This window comes from Bos taurus, chromosome 12 (genome assembly GCF_002263795.3).
Source record: "Bos taurus isolate L1 Dominette 01449 registration number 42190680 breed Hereford chromosome 12, ARS-UCD2.0, whole genome shotgun sequence".
NCBI lineage: Eukaryota > Metazoa > Chordata > Mammalia > Artiodactyla > Bovidae > Bos > Bos taurus.
The window spans coordinates 80700773-80717277 of NC_037339.1; the positions used below are offsets into that span (position 1 = coordinate 80700773).

The 16505-nt window shown below is 37.8% G+C and overlaps 1 long non-coding RNA gene across 1 annotated transcript; it reads right to left on the minus strand.

The window, feature by feature from the left end:
* Positions 1–1206: 1206 nt before the first annotated feature.
* On the minus strand, positions 1207–13127 carry LOC112449140 (uncharacterized). Its single transcript, XR_003037635.2, has 5 exons — positions 10117–13127; positions 9839–9899; positions 9449–9528; positions 2813–3020; positions 1207–1796 (listed from the first exon to the last, which is right to left on the minus strand). It is a non-coding gene; the product is annotated as an uncharacterized lncRNA (long non-coding RNA).
* Between the last annotated feature and the right edge of the window lie 3378 nt (positions 13128–16505).

Here is a 16505-nt window from a genome sequence, read left to right on the forward strand (position 1 = left end):
CAAGAAGCCAGGCAGCGCTGACCCTCATGCCAGCCTAATGTAGGTGTCTATACTTATTCACAATACATGGCACTTCTGTGCTTCACTCAACATCTCCCAGAGTAGACGTGTTTAAGGCTTAGGGATTTTTTAAAGTCTATCTGATGCCATGAATGATAACAATCATTTTATTTAACTCTCTTGCCTCTGGTCTTCATCTCTTACTAGAAGTCACCAAGAACAGGTAGTTTAAGTTTAAAAAAAAAAAAAAGGTTTTAATGAAAAATATAGATCAAACTTCAGTTCTCCAATTAGTAAAAATTTATGGTAATAATAAGATATAAATCTGATTATCTTACATAAGATCAATTAATTTAGTCATATTTGTTTTCACCTACTCATTATACTCTGCAGAATTATGTAGTGAAAAACCCTGACAAATTTTTTCACTTAGCGGCACAAATGTTAAAAATAAGCAACACTAAGGACTTCCCTGGTGGTCCAGTGGTTAAGATTCCAAGCTCCCAATGCAGGGGCACAAGTCTGATCCCAGGTTGGGGAATTAAGATCTTGCATGCTACATAGCTGTGGCCAATAAAAGAAAATAGTCTACCGATTAAAAAGATAAAGAAATAAAAATAAGCAAAACTAATAAAACAAAGGCATTAGTACTGTGTTAACCCTTGAACAACAGGAAGGGCTAGGACACCAGGTCTCTCAGCAGTGGAAAAATCCAGGTTTAACAGATGGTTTTTCTATCTCAGGGGCTTCCCCAGTAGCTCAGCAGAAATGAATCCACGGGTTCTATCCCTGGGTTGGGAAGATCCCCTGGAGAAGGATATGGCAACCCATTCTAGTATTCTTGCCTGGAAAATCCCATGGACAGAGAAGCCTGGGGGCTACAGGCCATGGGGTCGCAAAAGAGTCAGACATAACTGAGCTAGCATGCACACATACTATATCCATGGTTCAAAATACATAGATTCAACCAACCATGGTTTATGTGATTCTACAGTATTTATGATTGAAAAAAGGAAATCCGTATATATGTGGACCTGCCCAGTTAAAACTGTCTTGTTCATGAGTCAACTGTATTTTGACTCTGTTTCAAATTTGACTGAATAAGGGAATTAAATAATACATTAAATATATTAAATAAATACATTAAAACCTTGTGACTTCTTTGAAAAGTGTGTGTCTCTTCTGTGTTTATATAAGACAAACACATTATGCCTGTTATGCTCTTTATTACTTGATGCTAACTGCTGTGTATAGCTAAATCAAAGACAAGGGTTTTTATTTTCTTGAGACTTTCATTATACAATATTCATAATTATTTTGTTAAAACCCATGGAAATTGGTGGGGGCTGGGCTTTAATCTGAGATAACCTCAGTTTCATTTATGTATCATTTTTAGGAGGAGGGAATATTTATTATTGCTTGCAGCAAGTAAGGAGAACACTGGAGATCCTTCCCAAAGCAGTGTCTTTCCAAACAGCAGAATTGGGGAAGTTTTGAGCTCAGGGTGCATGCATATTCATGAAGGGGCTTAAGCAGAGGAAAATTCAGTGTAGAATTGGGGCAAAGATCAATAGAGTCCAAGGTTTAGTTGATTAAAGTCAACAGGATCAACATCATTGTTCATCCTCCACTTGGGGGAGGGCATTAGGCCCTGCGGAATTCACTGAGTATGGTAATCACTAGGTCCAGTCATGTTGGTGCAAATGGCATTATTCCATTCTTTTTTATGACTGAGCAGTATTCCGTTGTATATATGTACCACATCTTCTTTATCCGTTCACCTCCAACAGATGATACTGTAATCCAATGAAACAGAATAGCAGAGGTTTTGAAAAGACTCAGATTTAGAGGTTTCACCTTGTATTTTAATATCTTATTTAACAAAATAGATTCTTCCCTTTTTTCTTTCTTTCTCCAGTTAATTCTCATCATTATCTCCTGGTCATCACTGAACAGTCACTCACTAACCTTCTGTAATTCATTCAATTAACTAACATATTGAGTCAGGATCTACTGTAGAGATAACATTTGAGGATAATTTTTTTAAACTGCCATTTAGCTCCACTCCCTGTACAGCATAGATATTTTCATTTTTCTGCCACATTTCTCTTGGAAGGTGGTGTCCCCAATCACACCTCGGATTTCAGTCTCTGCTTTCACAGACCTTTCAGAATTGAAGCTTTGACCACTGAGACATTTGAAACGTGCTAATATTGAGACAAGGAAACACATAAATTCAGAAATTGTTTCTAAAGGTAAGGACTCATTCTCCTTTCCCAATCTGCTTAGTATAGACAGGATATTTAAGGTTTTCTGGTCAATCTTCTGCTGGATAACATGTGTTTTGTTTCTCTGAGCTGAGCTCAACAAGATGTTTATTATGAAATGACTCAAGAGGCAAGTTTGCCAAAATTTCTTTTTTTCTTCTTCTTCCCACCTGGACTGAATTTTAAGGATGCCTGAGAAGAATCAGGCTTTAAAATTGAAATTGTGTCTAACTTGGTTATTTGAGCTAAAATCCTGTGCAAAGCACATGTAATGTAAATTTTTCATAACCAATGCCTTTAATTAGTGTCATTTTTCGTACCAGTATAAAGGGGGAAGAAAACATTTCCCATTTGTGCATACATATAAAATTAAAACTAAGGGAAGAATTATACAAAAAATCTAAAATATGAATTCCACAGAGTATCACAAACAATCTTTTGCCTTAAAAATAAGCCACTTCTAGTCCAATATTGACTGGGAAAATCAATGATTTCCATAAAGTTAAAATCTTTTAAACGATTTTTAAAAAGGCTCTATGACAAACCTAGACAGCATAATAAAAGGCAGAGACATCACTTTGCCAACAAATATCCATAGAGTCAAAGCTATGGTTTTTCCAGTAGTCATGTACAGATGTGAGAATTGAACCATAAAGAAGGCTGAGGGCTGAAGAATTGGTGCTTTCCAATTGCGGTGCTGGAGAAGACTCTTGAGAGTCCCTTGAACAGCAAGGAGATCAAAATCAGTCCATCCTAAAGGAAAGTGAAAGAAAGTGAAGTTATTCAGTCGTGTCCGACTCTTTGCGACGCCATGGACTGTAGCCCACCAGGCTCCTCTGTCCATGGGATTCTCCAAGCAAGAATACTGGAGTGGGTTGCCATTTCTTTCTCCAGGGGATCTTCCCGACCCAGGTATTCAAACCCAGGTCTCCTGCATTGCAGGCAGATGTTTTAACCGCTGAACCACCAGGGAAGCCCCATCCTAAAGGAAATCAACTCTAAATACTCACTGGAAGGACTGATGTTGGAGCTGAAGCTTCAATACTTCAGCCACCTGATGTGAAGAACTGACTCACTAGAAAAGATCCTGATGCTGGGAAAGATTGAGGGCAAAAGTGGAAACAGGTGACTGAACATGAGATGGTTAGATGGCATCACTAACTCAATGACATGAATTTGAGCAAACTCCGGGAGACAGTGAAGCACAGAAGAGCCTGGTGTGCTGCAGTCCATGGGGTTGTAAATATTTGGACATGATTTAGTGACTGGACAAAACAACAAAAGGGCTCTATCAGAAAGATGGAAATTAAGGAATATATGTCCTTTCAGTTCAGTTCACTCTCTCAGTCATGTCCGACGTTTTGCGACCTCATGGACTGCAGCATGCCAGGCCTCCCTGTGCATCACCAACTCCCTGAGTTTACTCAAACTTATGTCCATTGAGTCAATCATGCCATCCAACCATCTCATTCTCTGTCATCCCCTTCTCCTCCCTCCCGCCTTCAATCTTTCCCAGCATCAGAGTCTTTTCCTCTAGTATATTGGATTTTATATTTATTTAATTTATTTAATTAAATTTGTTTATTTAATTTGTCTATTTCATTTCTCCTTATTTATTTTTTATTTTTGTTCTTTTTTTCCTCCTTGACATTTTCTTAAAAAAAAGAGAAGAAAACTCTACAAATGATATGTACTACAAGCATCACAAAGGGTTATGTAAACGATGTCAATGCAACGCAGTAAAACTTAAACACTTACACTGAAAAATTGTTTCATACTCTTAAAACAAATGGCAAACAATGATCTTAAGTAACAATATAATGATAAGAATATGCATTTCTTTATTTATAAGTATATCCCAATCAGGGAATTTGGAAACAAATATTAGAAAGAAATAGCAAAAAATGCCCATGTAACTAATGCTTGTTGGGAAGTGAGTTCTCAGGCATAATCTAGTTCAGAGTCAGAGTTGTTCTCTTATGAAAGAGAAATATTGTAAAGGAACACATAAGATGATATAAAAGTTTATAGCAGGTACTCAAAAGGTCAGATAATTCTGAATAAAATAACTTTTATGAAAGTAAGTTTTTAAATACACAAATATAAAACCTAGTTCATGTACAGAGTAAAGCTCCTGTATATAATAAAGAATTAGGAACTCTTTGCCAGGGCTTCCATTTGAAAAATTGTGCTTGGAATTGATTGCTAGTTCTCCAGCTGAAAGCAGTGTGATCTAGATAGAAATTCAGAAGCAAAATGGATTTTGTTCTGCTATTTTTATAATAATGTTAGAAACAGTGCAAATTATATAATTTTCAAAATACAGGAAAAATTTTGATGGTGAAATAAATGATTATGCTGAAAACAATGAGGAGACCTAAACATATTTGATAATTAACTCATTTAAAATTAATTTTTCTATTTCTCCTGTAAGTAAACACAAGTTAATTTCTCAAGTTGACTTACTTTTATTAAATACAAAATGCTTGATTCTATGATCATAAACTACAGCAAAAATGGTGCTGAAAATATTATTACTATTGATAAAATTCTTAGTTTCTTTTTGAAAGTGAAAGTGAAGTCATTCAGTCGTGTCTGACTCTTTGAGACCCCATGGACTGTAGCCCACGAGGATTCTCCATCCATGGGATTTTCCAGGCAAGAGTACTGGAGTGGGTTGCCATTTCCTTCTCCAGGAGATCTTTCCCACCCAGGGATCAAACTCTGGTCTCCCTCATTGTAGGCAGACGCCTTACCATCTGAGCCACCAGGGAAGCCCTTACTGGGGTGTAAATCCATAAACTTATGAATCCATAAATCCAACTCAATGGACATGAGCTTGAGTAAACTCCGGGAGTTGGTGATGGACAGGGAGGCCTGGCATGCTGCAGTCCATGGGGTCGCAAAGAGTAGGACACCACTGAGTGACTGAACTGAGCTGAACTGAAATCCATAAATTGGAGACTGCTCTTATAAAATAATGAATACACATAATTAAAAGTAATTTTAAAATGTATTTTAGTATATTCAAATGTACTGCCACAAAATTGGCAAACGAATCATGACACTAAAAATATTGACTCTTCAGCTCTCAATTTAAAGAAATGACTTTAATGGAAAGCATAGGACTTCAGTGTTAGTTTTCTCTGTAATAGTCATTAGAATACAACGTTTTGGTTAATCTGTCTTGATTTAGTTTCTTTAAATGTATAATAAAGTTGTGAATTCTGTAGGCTAGCAACAAATTCAGAGACTAGGAACTCTGAATTCCCTGTGGTATATTCAAAACCAATTGAGTCCATTGAGTAGTCCAAAGAGTCTCTTTGCCACAATTTTGATCCTATTAAACTTGTTCTCAAATTTTATGTATAAATATTCAGAAGGTGTAAACTTTCATACCCTCCCAGTGTTAAAATTACTTGTGTACAACCTAATAGGTACAGGGGATTTTATTTTAGTCTTCTTATTCAAAAGAAAGGAAATGAGTTATCTTAGTTTAAGACTTCTGAGTCAGAAACCAGGTGGGTGGAAGCACATGAAGAGAGTCTTTGATAATCTTTCAGGGTCACTGTGCCCTGATCCATCTCTGGACACTGTCTTTGTTGCAAAGGACCAATTAGCACAGTTGTTTTAAGGGCTATAGAGGTTTTTACCTCCATCAGCATAAGCAGAGCTGTTGAGGGCCATTTTATTTTTTTCTGTAATATTGTCTCTATAGCACAGGGCACTTGCTTGAAAACATTTCTGTAAACAATACTTCATGTCATAAGTTTCTTAAAAATAAAAACTAAACTTTAAACTCTCTTTCATTAATTACCACTGAATTAGAAAGTATCAGTTTGAATCACCAAGATCAAAATGAATTTTACATAGAAGATAGTCTTTCTTCTTAAAATCTGTCAAAAATAGCAAAGTACATAGTTCATAAATTAAGTATTAATTTCATTGAAAAGTACCTTACATAATTTTTTTTTCCCCAAAAGAATCAGATCTGGATTAGAACCATATAGTGTATAATGGGTGGCTGCAGCTTTCCAAGACATACAGAATGAGGACATTCAAGCATTTTCAAAAGAAATCATATGGTATCAAATAAAGTAAAACATTGTTTAAATATTGTATTAATGTCTGATGACTTCAGAGTTATTTCGGTAAGCAGAAGAAAATGACCTTTGTTTATATTCATCCATGATAGACTTTCTGAACATTTATTTAAAAATGAAAACAAACCTAAGGATAGAAAACTCAGCCAGGCACATCATTGCTGAAGAGCTAGGCTCGGCTTTGAGGGAACCCTGCCAGGTAGCTGAAGTGAGAATTAAAATTGCTGAGTTCCTGAAGCCTACACATTTTTATACTCTCTTTTAAAGCTGCCAATGGTGGCAAATACTTTTTGGCCTTGTGATATAATAAATTGCTTTAATTTCAGAAATCTAAAAAGCAAATAACACTTTTATACTAATAAGAAAGAGCCTTTAAGGGTGTCATTTTGTTTGAATAAATGTATGGAAAAAGTCAGCACAAATATGAACATATATTGGATTTATTTCTGCCTTAAGTGGGAAGTACAATAGCATAATTAACAGTAACTTCGTGTTAAGCAGCTGGGGGTATTTTGTATATCAATACAATTTTAATTGAAGCACTCACAATAATTTCTTCTTTAGCAGAAACACACTGGAAACACTGCAGTTTTATGATGAACAAAGAGACTCTGAAAAGTATTTAAGTCCTCAATGGAAGCCTGATGTTAATTTTTTTATTCCCTGTAACATAGACCCTTGATGCTAAATCTGCATCCCACAGACATTTTATAAGTAATGATATCAAACACAAAAAGATAAATATTTTAAGTTGATTTACATTGTATAGCTAAAACATGTAAAGATGTGTATGGTGAATTTGTCATCAATGATTGCAATAATATAGGGGGATAGTTTTGGCTGTATGAACATCCATGCCAATTTAACTTGGTCAAAATTTAATAGATTTCATCTTTTTTGGTATACTATTAACCATGAATCCTTGTGACATCTTGGTTGCTTCCAAGTTTTTGTTATTATGCATAAAGCTACTGTAGCATCCATGTGCAAGTTTTTTGTGTGGCCATGTTTTGATCTCTTTTGGGTAAACATGTAAAGATGTGTATGGTGAATTTGTCATCACTGATTGCAATAATATAGGGGGATAGTTTTGGCTGTATGAACATCCATGCCAATTTAACTTGGTCAAAATTTAATAGATTTCATCTTTTTTGGTATACTATTAACCATGAATCCTTGTGACATCTTGGTTGCTTCCAAGTTTTTGTTATTATGCATAAAGCTACTGTAATATCCACATGTAAGTCTTTTATGTGTCCATGTTTTGATCTCTTTTGGGTAAACACTAAAAACGTGATTGTTGGACAGGAGGGTAAGAGCATGATTAGTTTTGTAAGAAACTGTCAAATTATCTTCTGAAGTGGCTTACCATGTGGAGTTTCTGTCAATGATGTGTAAGAACTCCTATTGTTCCACATCCTTATCAACATTTTGTGTTTTCCATTTTTCTGGATTTTGTTGTTTTAATTTGCCTCCCACTGTTGAGAGATGAGGAGGACTATAATTTCATAGGCTTGATAGCCATCTGTGTATCTTCTCTTTTGAGATGTGTGTTAAGGTTAAGGTCATTGACCATTTTTCTTATCTGGTTATTTTCTTATTATTAAGTTTGAAGAATTATTTGTATATTTTGGAGTATAGTCCTTTATCAGATTGTCTCTGGCACTTTCTTCTAGTCTGTGACTTTTTTAATTCTCTTGACAGTATCTTGTGCAGAGCAGAAATGTTTAATTTTATTAAAATTCAGCGTATCAAATATATCTTTCATAGGTTGTGACTTTGACACTGTATCTGAAAAGCCATCTTCAAACTTAGGTCACATATGTTTTAGAAAAGAAGTTGATTGTGCTAATATAGAGAGAGTTTGGGAATACATTTTGGACCAACAGCTTAGAGAGTGAACATTATTCCTCTAATATGGAGAAAAGTTAACAAATACAAAGCATTCGGAAATGTTTGGTGGAAGTACTGAGGAATTTTCAGCACTGCAGTTGGAAAAACGTCTTCTTTCCCAGTGAATTCCTTTTAATGAGGAAATAAAATCCTCTTTAGATGTTCCAATGCAGTATTATGATTGTAATTTTCCAACTACAAGTTTCACAGATTAAAAAAAAAAAATGATGACATCAATGTTTGTTAAAAAATAGCAATGTTTTTCTTATCACAACACTATACATTGTAATTTGAGTCACAGACTATTTTCTATTAGACGTGAAGGATCACAGTGGTAAGTAAATCCAATTTTTCCAAGATGTAGATTTAAAATCTGAATTCACATAGCTAGTTAAAAACAGATCTAGAACGATAACTTGATCCAGTGTTGATGAAATGTCATTTCAAAATAGACTCCTAAAATTTTGCCTTTCTCATAATAGCATATTTTTGCTTTTTAAAAGTTTTGTACATTTTTCCTAGTTAACATCTGCACAGACTGCTGCTTATACACTGCATATGTCTTTTATTCTCACCTGAAGTTGTACAGGTAATTTAATGCAAGGCAGTGTTCCGTGTCAGTTGCTGTTGTTGTAATAGGCTTATCATTAGAAGGGGCTTCCCTAGTGGCTCAAGAATCTGCCTGCAGTGCTGGAGAAGCGGGTTGGATCCCTGATTCAGGAAGATCCCCTGGAGAAGGGCATTGCAGCCCACTCCAGTATTCTTGCCTGGAGAATCCCATAGACAGAGGAGCCTGGTGGGCTACAGTCCATGGGATCACAAAGAGTGGGACATGACTGAAAGAAGTTAGCATGCAGCATGCCATTTGGAGAGACTAGATCATGAAATCCTCTAAGGTAAAAATAGAACAGACCTTCAGGTCTCTTAATCTATTCAGAAAAGCAGGGCTTTTTTCCCCACTTCTTAAGTTGTCCTTTTGGATAGATGACCAGCCTAATTTTAAAGTGATTCCAGTTTGGTATTACACGTATTTTCACGGACTCATTTCTAAAGCCTCCTAACCTCTCAGGTACAAACATTTCCTGAGTAGATGTTTTGGTTCTGAATTCCTTTCTTACCAACTTCACCTCCTTCCTCAACTAGTATTTCAGCTTAAGCCATGTAATCAGTGAAACTTTCACTTACCTCTTCTTGGTTTAGTTATCTTTTCTCTTCCATAACCTTTGAGTCTCTGTGGGTTATTAAAGCAGCTAAAGTATTCAAACCTTCAGTTTTTTGGGGGGTAGGGGGAGAGAAATAAAAAAATATGATCTATATTGTATGGATGAAAGTTCTATTCACTTTCTAAAAATTTTATACTGACGATAACATTACTGATAAATTAACCTACTCATTTTCTATAAAGTGATAGATTAAGAAACATTAAATGCACATGAGACATCTATAGATCAGGCCCAACCACGTGCAAACTGATGGATCCAGAACGTAGACCAACTTCTAAGTGGAGATCTTTAAAGCAAACCTTGTGATTTATTATAGCTGCTGTTATTATATCCTATCTGCTGGGGAACTTACATGCCATGGTTCAGGCTTGCATATTTGACTGGTGACTTTGCATTTCTGTGGTTGGATATTCCTGTAATCGAGGAAATAATAGAAGGTGACAAGAGGAAGTGATGTATTGCTGTTTTGCCTCAATAACGTGAGGGGTTTGACTGAAATCCAACTCTTCGTCTGTTTTGCCTGATATTCCAAACAACTTTGCTTTTATGACAAGAAAGAATTGAGCGGAAACATTAGAACAAATTGTACACATTCACCAACGAGAAAAAATATAATAGAACTTGGATCACCTCTGGTGTAAAAGCAAATTTGGACTTCTGACCGTTGCTTTGGGACACATGAACGGGTTATAAGTGGTCCATCCACGTCTAGTGACTAGCTGAGACTGAGGGGCTCCGCTGGAGTCTGACCACGCTTAGACACAGACACGGATAAATTAAGTGTCGCCGATGGCTGTGGGATGTTTCTACCACAGTAATTCTTCAACAAATATATGATGAGGAGATACAGTATTGTTAGTCACTCAGTCATGTCCGACTCTTTGCTACCCCCTGGACTGTAGCCCACCAGGCTCCTCTGTCCATGGAACTCTTCAGGCAAGAATACTGGAGTGGGTTGCCATTCTCTTCTCCAGGGAATCTTCCTGACCCAGGGTTCGAACCTGGGTCTCCCACATTGCAGGCAGACTTTACCATCTGAGCCAACAGGGAAGCAAGGAAAAATACATTACACACCAGGGAAGTATACTAAACACACAGAGACACACACACAAGAGAATTTTAAAAATCCTCTAGTTGTGCATTAAGAATTGAAGCAACAAGGCATATCACAAAAAAGGATAATGGTTCAGCACTTTACAGAAAGGACAGTTAGATAGTGTTCTTATATTTATCTTTTCTTATTATTTTAAAAGATTTAGTTCAATTTACTATTTTGCAATATACTTAAGAGAATAGTAGAGTTGTATATGCATATAATTTTTAGATAAGTTTAGCTTAAAAATTGAGTGGGATCAATAAAAAGAAAGCAGTTTATTCCTTTGCATCATCATCCCTTCAATCCATGCTTCCCTGTAAAGCTGTTGGGAGTGATGTAAGTCTCTGGCCACTCTTTATCTGGCATGTTGCTCAGGACTGTGTTTGCAGAGGGCAAGCCTGAAGGATAATGTGATGTCTCCCTCCAGGGCAAAAAGCAAGTTTGCTTACTGCTTGCTATAAAACAATGCTTCTGGGCTTCCCTGGTGGCTTAGTGGTAAAGAATCCACATGCCAATGCAGGAGGGTTCCATTGCCTGGTCCGGAAGAATCCCCCATGCCATGGAGCAGCTAAGATCTAGTGCCACAACTATTGAGCCCACTCTCTAAAGCCCAGGAGCTGCAGCTACTGAAGTCCATGCACTCTAGAGCCTGTGCTCTGCAACAGGAGAAGCTCAAGCACTGTATAGTCTCCTTGCTTAGCAACTAGAGAAATGCCCATGCAAGAATGAAGACTCAGCACACACAAGGAAAAAACAAACAAAATTAAACAAACAAACAAAATCCCTTCCCCAAACTCATCGATCCTCCTTAGTAAAGCAACCATCAGTATGTTCTGGCCACCACTTGGGCTCTCCACGTGGGTTGAGGTGCAGGGTAAGGGGATCAAACACTTTATACTCTTGATGTTTCCAGTGCCAGGAGTAATAAAGTCCTCCTGGTCTTCTCCCAGCATTCTGAAAAGAGTATCAGAGGAATGTATTATATCCATTTGTAACTAAGGCAAATTCAAGTCAGAGATTCTGATATTTTTGGTGATGAGAATAGGAGGCTGAAAGAGACATGGGTTTCTGGACAAGAAGGGAGAAAGAGTCAGTGGGTCTTGATTTGGGGATAAGAGAATATACCCTGGAATCTGGTAGCTAATACTTGGCCTGAGCACCTGGTGAAGGGACCAGAAGTAGGAGCTGCTCACTGGTCAGCCTGTAAGTGATGCTGAGTTGGAAAAGGCAACATCAGAACAAGCCACTAAATCGGTGACTTGGTTACTGCTCACTTCCTCCAAGTACAATGGAGACTTTCCTAACAAAGGATCGGCAATTCCTAAGACCCCCTCCTCTGAAAGACAGTGTGTCTGGGGCTCCTGAGTCAAAGAACCCCCACATGTGAAATGACCAGTCTCAGTAGAGAGGACTTTGTCTTTGGATTCATGGTCAACCAAAAAAAAATCAAACATCAGAATGTTGTTCAGAGCAGCATATGGTAGCACAAAACTGAAAATAAATGTAGGATCTTACAGACCTGGAGCCTCTCTTTCCATTCATGTCCAGAGTGTCTTGCTGCCCTCTACTCAACTTCAGCTGATTTAAGGGAAAAAAGCTGATTATCTTTGGGATCCAGGTCCACCATGCTGAGGACCTTAGAGAAACTGGGGAAAAGGCAGGAGCCATAATTGAGGTCTCTGTTGAATTCCACATGTCTGGTCTGATGAGGAGTGGGCATATAGGTGAAAAGCAGCACCAAAGACTTCAGGGCAGAACAATGGAGGCATCACAAGGTCTCAGAGAAAGGGACCTCTGGACCTGGATGTTCACTGAACACAGTCAAATTAAACCCTGGAGTCAAGGGAGGAACAAGGGCCTGCTGTCCTCTCTTGTGGACCCATCAGACCACCTCCCCACTCAACTTGTGCTCTCCAGCCTCCAGACTGTGATCAGTGTCATCCCTGGCACTTCTGGCTGCAGGGCACCTGGTCAACCTTCATGGGGGAAAGAGGACCCCAAAGCAACTGACAGTGTTTGGACAAGGCTCAGAGTGAAAAGGGAGGAAAATGGCCTTCAGCATCCTTTGCAATAATACACAGCTCCAAAGTGACCGTGAGAAAACCCACACCGAAGGATATTCTACAAAAGAGCATATCCACATTCACCAACAGAGTCAAGGACATGGGAAACACAGCAAGACTGAGTGGCTGTCACAGACGTGAGGAGATTCAGGAGACATAAAAACTAAATATACTGCAGGTTCTCAGATTGGATCCTGGAACAGAAAAAGAACATAGGTAGAAAAAACGCTGAAATATGAATCAATGTGTTGCTTTAGTTAATAGTATAATACCAAGATTAATTTCTTATTTTTGATAAATGCTCTGCAATGACATGAACTGTTACTATTAAGGGGAATTTTAGGGAAGGACATATGGAGACCAATTTGCATCTCTTTTCTAATGTATCAAAATAATAATGAAACGGTAGACTTTTTATAAGTGCCCAATACTTTAAAAGAATCTTAAACCAAAATTATAGAAAATTTATAAAAACAATCAACACGGCCATAATTTAGAACCAAAGGGACAGGATAAGTAGCTCAATAGGTTCTATGGCCTGGAACATAGCTACAAGGAAAATAACCAGAAGGTAGCAGTTAAAAGTGATGCATATTGAAAGGAGACAGTAAGATACACAGATACAGTGAGAAAAGCTAACAGGGAATTTTCTGTAGCCCCAGAAGAACGATAGAATGTGAAGTAGCTGCAAGCTTTGGACAATTAATGGATGAGAGTTTTCAAAAATAAATGAATATTCATTCACGGATTCAGGAAGGCCTCTGAACCCTGGCACTGATTACATTTTTTAAAAATGGGAAATTTGTACTGAGAAACATAACAGAACTGTAGAGAGAGGAAAGGGGGGAGGAAGGAACAGCAGAGAGAGAGGATACGACCAGCAGCCAAGGCAAAGAGAGACGACCTGCAAAAACACAAAATAAGCCTTAGAACACATTGCACAACAGAACAGTCAGACTGGAGACGCACAGCTGAAAGAGATTAAGTAGCTCCCAACTTAGGATTCCATACCCAACAAAGTGTCTTCTATGAAGGAAGGAAAAACTTAGTTTGGACCAAGGAGAAATGAGAGAATTTACCTCTAGCAGATGCATACTAGAGGGGAACCCTGAGGTGTTTTCCTGAAGTAGAAGGAACATAATCTGAGATTACATTTTAGAGATGCAGATAAAAATAGAGTGAACTGAAAATGAAAAAAAACTATGTTTGTAAATCTAACTGGATAAGAGCTGCAGAATATAATAATAATGCTTTATGAGTTTAGAAATATTACAAAGGATAAAATACAGAGCAACAATAAAACATGTAGAGCCCAAAACAAATACAATTAGAGCTGTAAGTTCTTTATACTCTGTGAAGAGAGCAGAAGTAAAAGTTTTGCTTCTGGTAAGTTTAGGAAGCATATTTTGATTTCTAGCAATAAAATAGCAAGTAAGTGCTTATATGGTAGTGTGTGTTTGTGCAGTGTTTGGACAGAGAGAAAAAAAGAAAGTGATGAACTATACTCATCAAGTGGAAAACTGTCAGAAAGAAATCCATTTAAATCAGTAAGTTTTACGCTGAATATATATGCATAAAACCTTGCAATTTTTGAGTGACTGCATTCAGACTGAATTAAATTAAACAAAAGTATATATGTTTACAAGAGACATCTGAAATATAAAGATGTGGATGTGGTGAACAAAATACTAGAGAAAGTGGTATCACAAAAAAAATAAAAAAGAAAAGCCGAGAAAGTGACATTAACATATCTCCCGCATTGCAGGGGGATTCTTTACCAGCTCAGCTACCAAGAAAGCCCAGAGGTTATAAAGAAGGATACGGAATTTTAAAATGTTCATTTGCCAGGGAAACATAATAGTTCCTGATTCATATGCACCTAAAAAGCAACATCAGGCTTCCCTGGTGGCTCAGAGGTTAATGTGGGAGACCCGGGTTTGATCCCTGGGTTGGGAAGATCCCCTGGAGAAGGAAATGGCAACCCACTCCAGTACTCTTGCCTGGAAAATCCCATGGACGGAGGAGCCCGGTAGGCTGTAGTCCATGGGGTTGCTAAGAGTCGGGCTCGACTGAGCGACTTCACTTTCACTTTTCACTTTCATGCATTGGAGAAGGAAATGGCAACCCACTCCAGTGTTCTTGCCTGGAGAACCCCAGGGACGGGGGAGCCTGGTGGGCTGCCTTCTATGGGGTCACACAGAGTCACACATGACTGAAGCGACTTAGCAGCAGCAACTGAACATACTAGGAAAAAGAGTGAAAAATTAAGTAAAAGTACAGGACTGTCCCCATCTAATATACTAACTTCTGGGCCAATAGTGGGTGTTTAAAATTAAATTTAAATGCATTAAATCTAAAATTATACTTTCTAAGCTACCATAGCCAAATTTCAAACTCCCCTTAGACATGGACTAAGGATTACCATACTAGACAATTTAGAACACAAAACTTGTACATCATCACAGAGATACTATTGGACAGTGCTTAGAAATTACTTGAAATGAGTGTTTCAAAATGTCTGACATGATGATATAACGAACACTACACTCAGCAACTTAGAATATGGATTCTTTTCAAGAAAATACTTTGCATTTTCAAAAATTGATGAGAAGATACCCATGACAAGCAAATTCACAACATTTAAATAACTAAGACTGTTGAGTTAGACAAGACTGTGGTCCATGTGATCAGTTTGGTTAGTTTTCCATGCTTGTGATTTTTATTCAGTCTGCTCTCTGATGGATGAGGATAAGAGGATTATGGAAGCTTCCTGATGGGAGGGACTGGTTGTGGGGAAAACTGGGTTTTGCTCTGGTGGGCAAGGCCATGCTCAGTAAATCTTTAATCCAATTTTCTGATAATGGATGGGGCTAGTTGGCCAAGGATCCCACATGCCGCAACTAAAACCTCTGCAGCCAAATAAACAGTAATTTATAAAAAATAATGAAAACTGAGTTCTAATGAGCTAAATATCCATGTGAAAAAGGTATCAAAAGAAAACTCCAAAACAGAAAAAAAAAAGATGATGCAAGTATAAATCTATGAAATAGAAAGTAAGTACGCAGTTGAAAATATTGAGACAAAAATATGTCCTTCAAAGTAATAACCACCATTGGTAAATTTCTGAGGAAGACAAAGAAAACAAAGGAGAAAGCACAAAATAACTTCAGTTCAGTTCGGTTCAGTCGCTCAGTCTTCTTCGACTCTTTGCAACCCCATGAATGGCGGCACACCAGGCCTCTCTGTCCATCACCAACTCCCAGAGTTCACTCAAACTCATATCCATCGAGTCAGTGATGCCATACAACCATCTTATCCTCTGTTATCCCCTTCTCCTCCTGACCCCAATCCCTCCCAGCATCAGGGGTCTTTTCCAATGAGTCAACTCTTCGCATGAAGTGGCCAAAGTTTCAGCTTTAGCATCAGTCCTTCCAATGAACACCCAGGACCGATCTCCTTCAGAATGCACTGGTTGGACCTCCTTGCAGTCCAAGGGACTCTCAAGACTATTTTCCAACACCACAGTTCAAAAGCATAAATTCTTCGATGCTCAGCTTTCTTCACAGTCCAACTCTCACATCCATACATGACTACCGGAAAAACCACAGCCTTGACTAGACGGAACTTGTTGGCAAAGTAATGTCTCTGCTTTTGAATATGCTATCTAGGTTGGTCATAACTTTCTTTCCAAGGAGTAAGCTTCTTTTAATTTCATGGCTGCAATCACCATCTGCAGTGAGTATGGAACCCAGAAAAATAATGTCTGACACTGTTTCCACTGTTTCCCCATCTATTTCCCATGAAGGGATGGGACCAGATGCATGATCTTGGTTTTCTGAATGTTGAGCTTTAAGCCAACT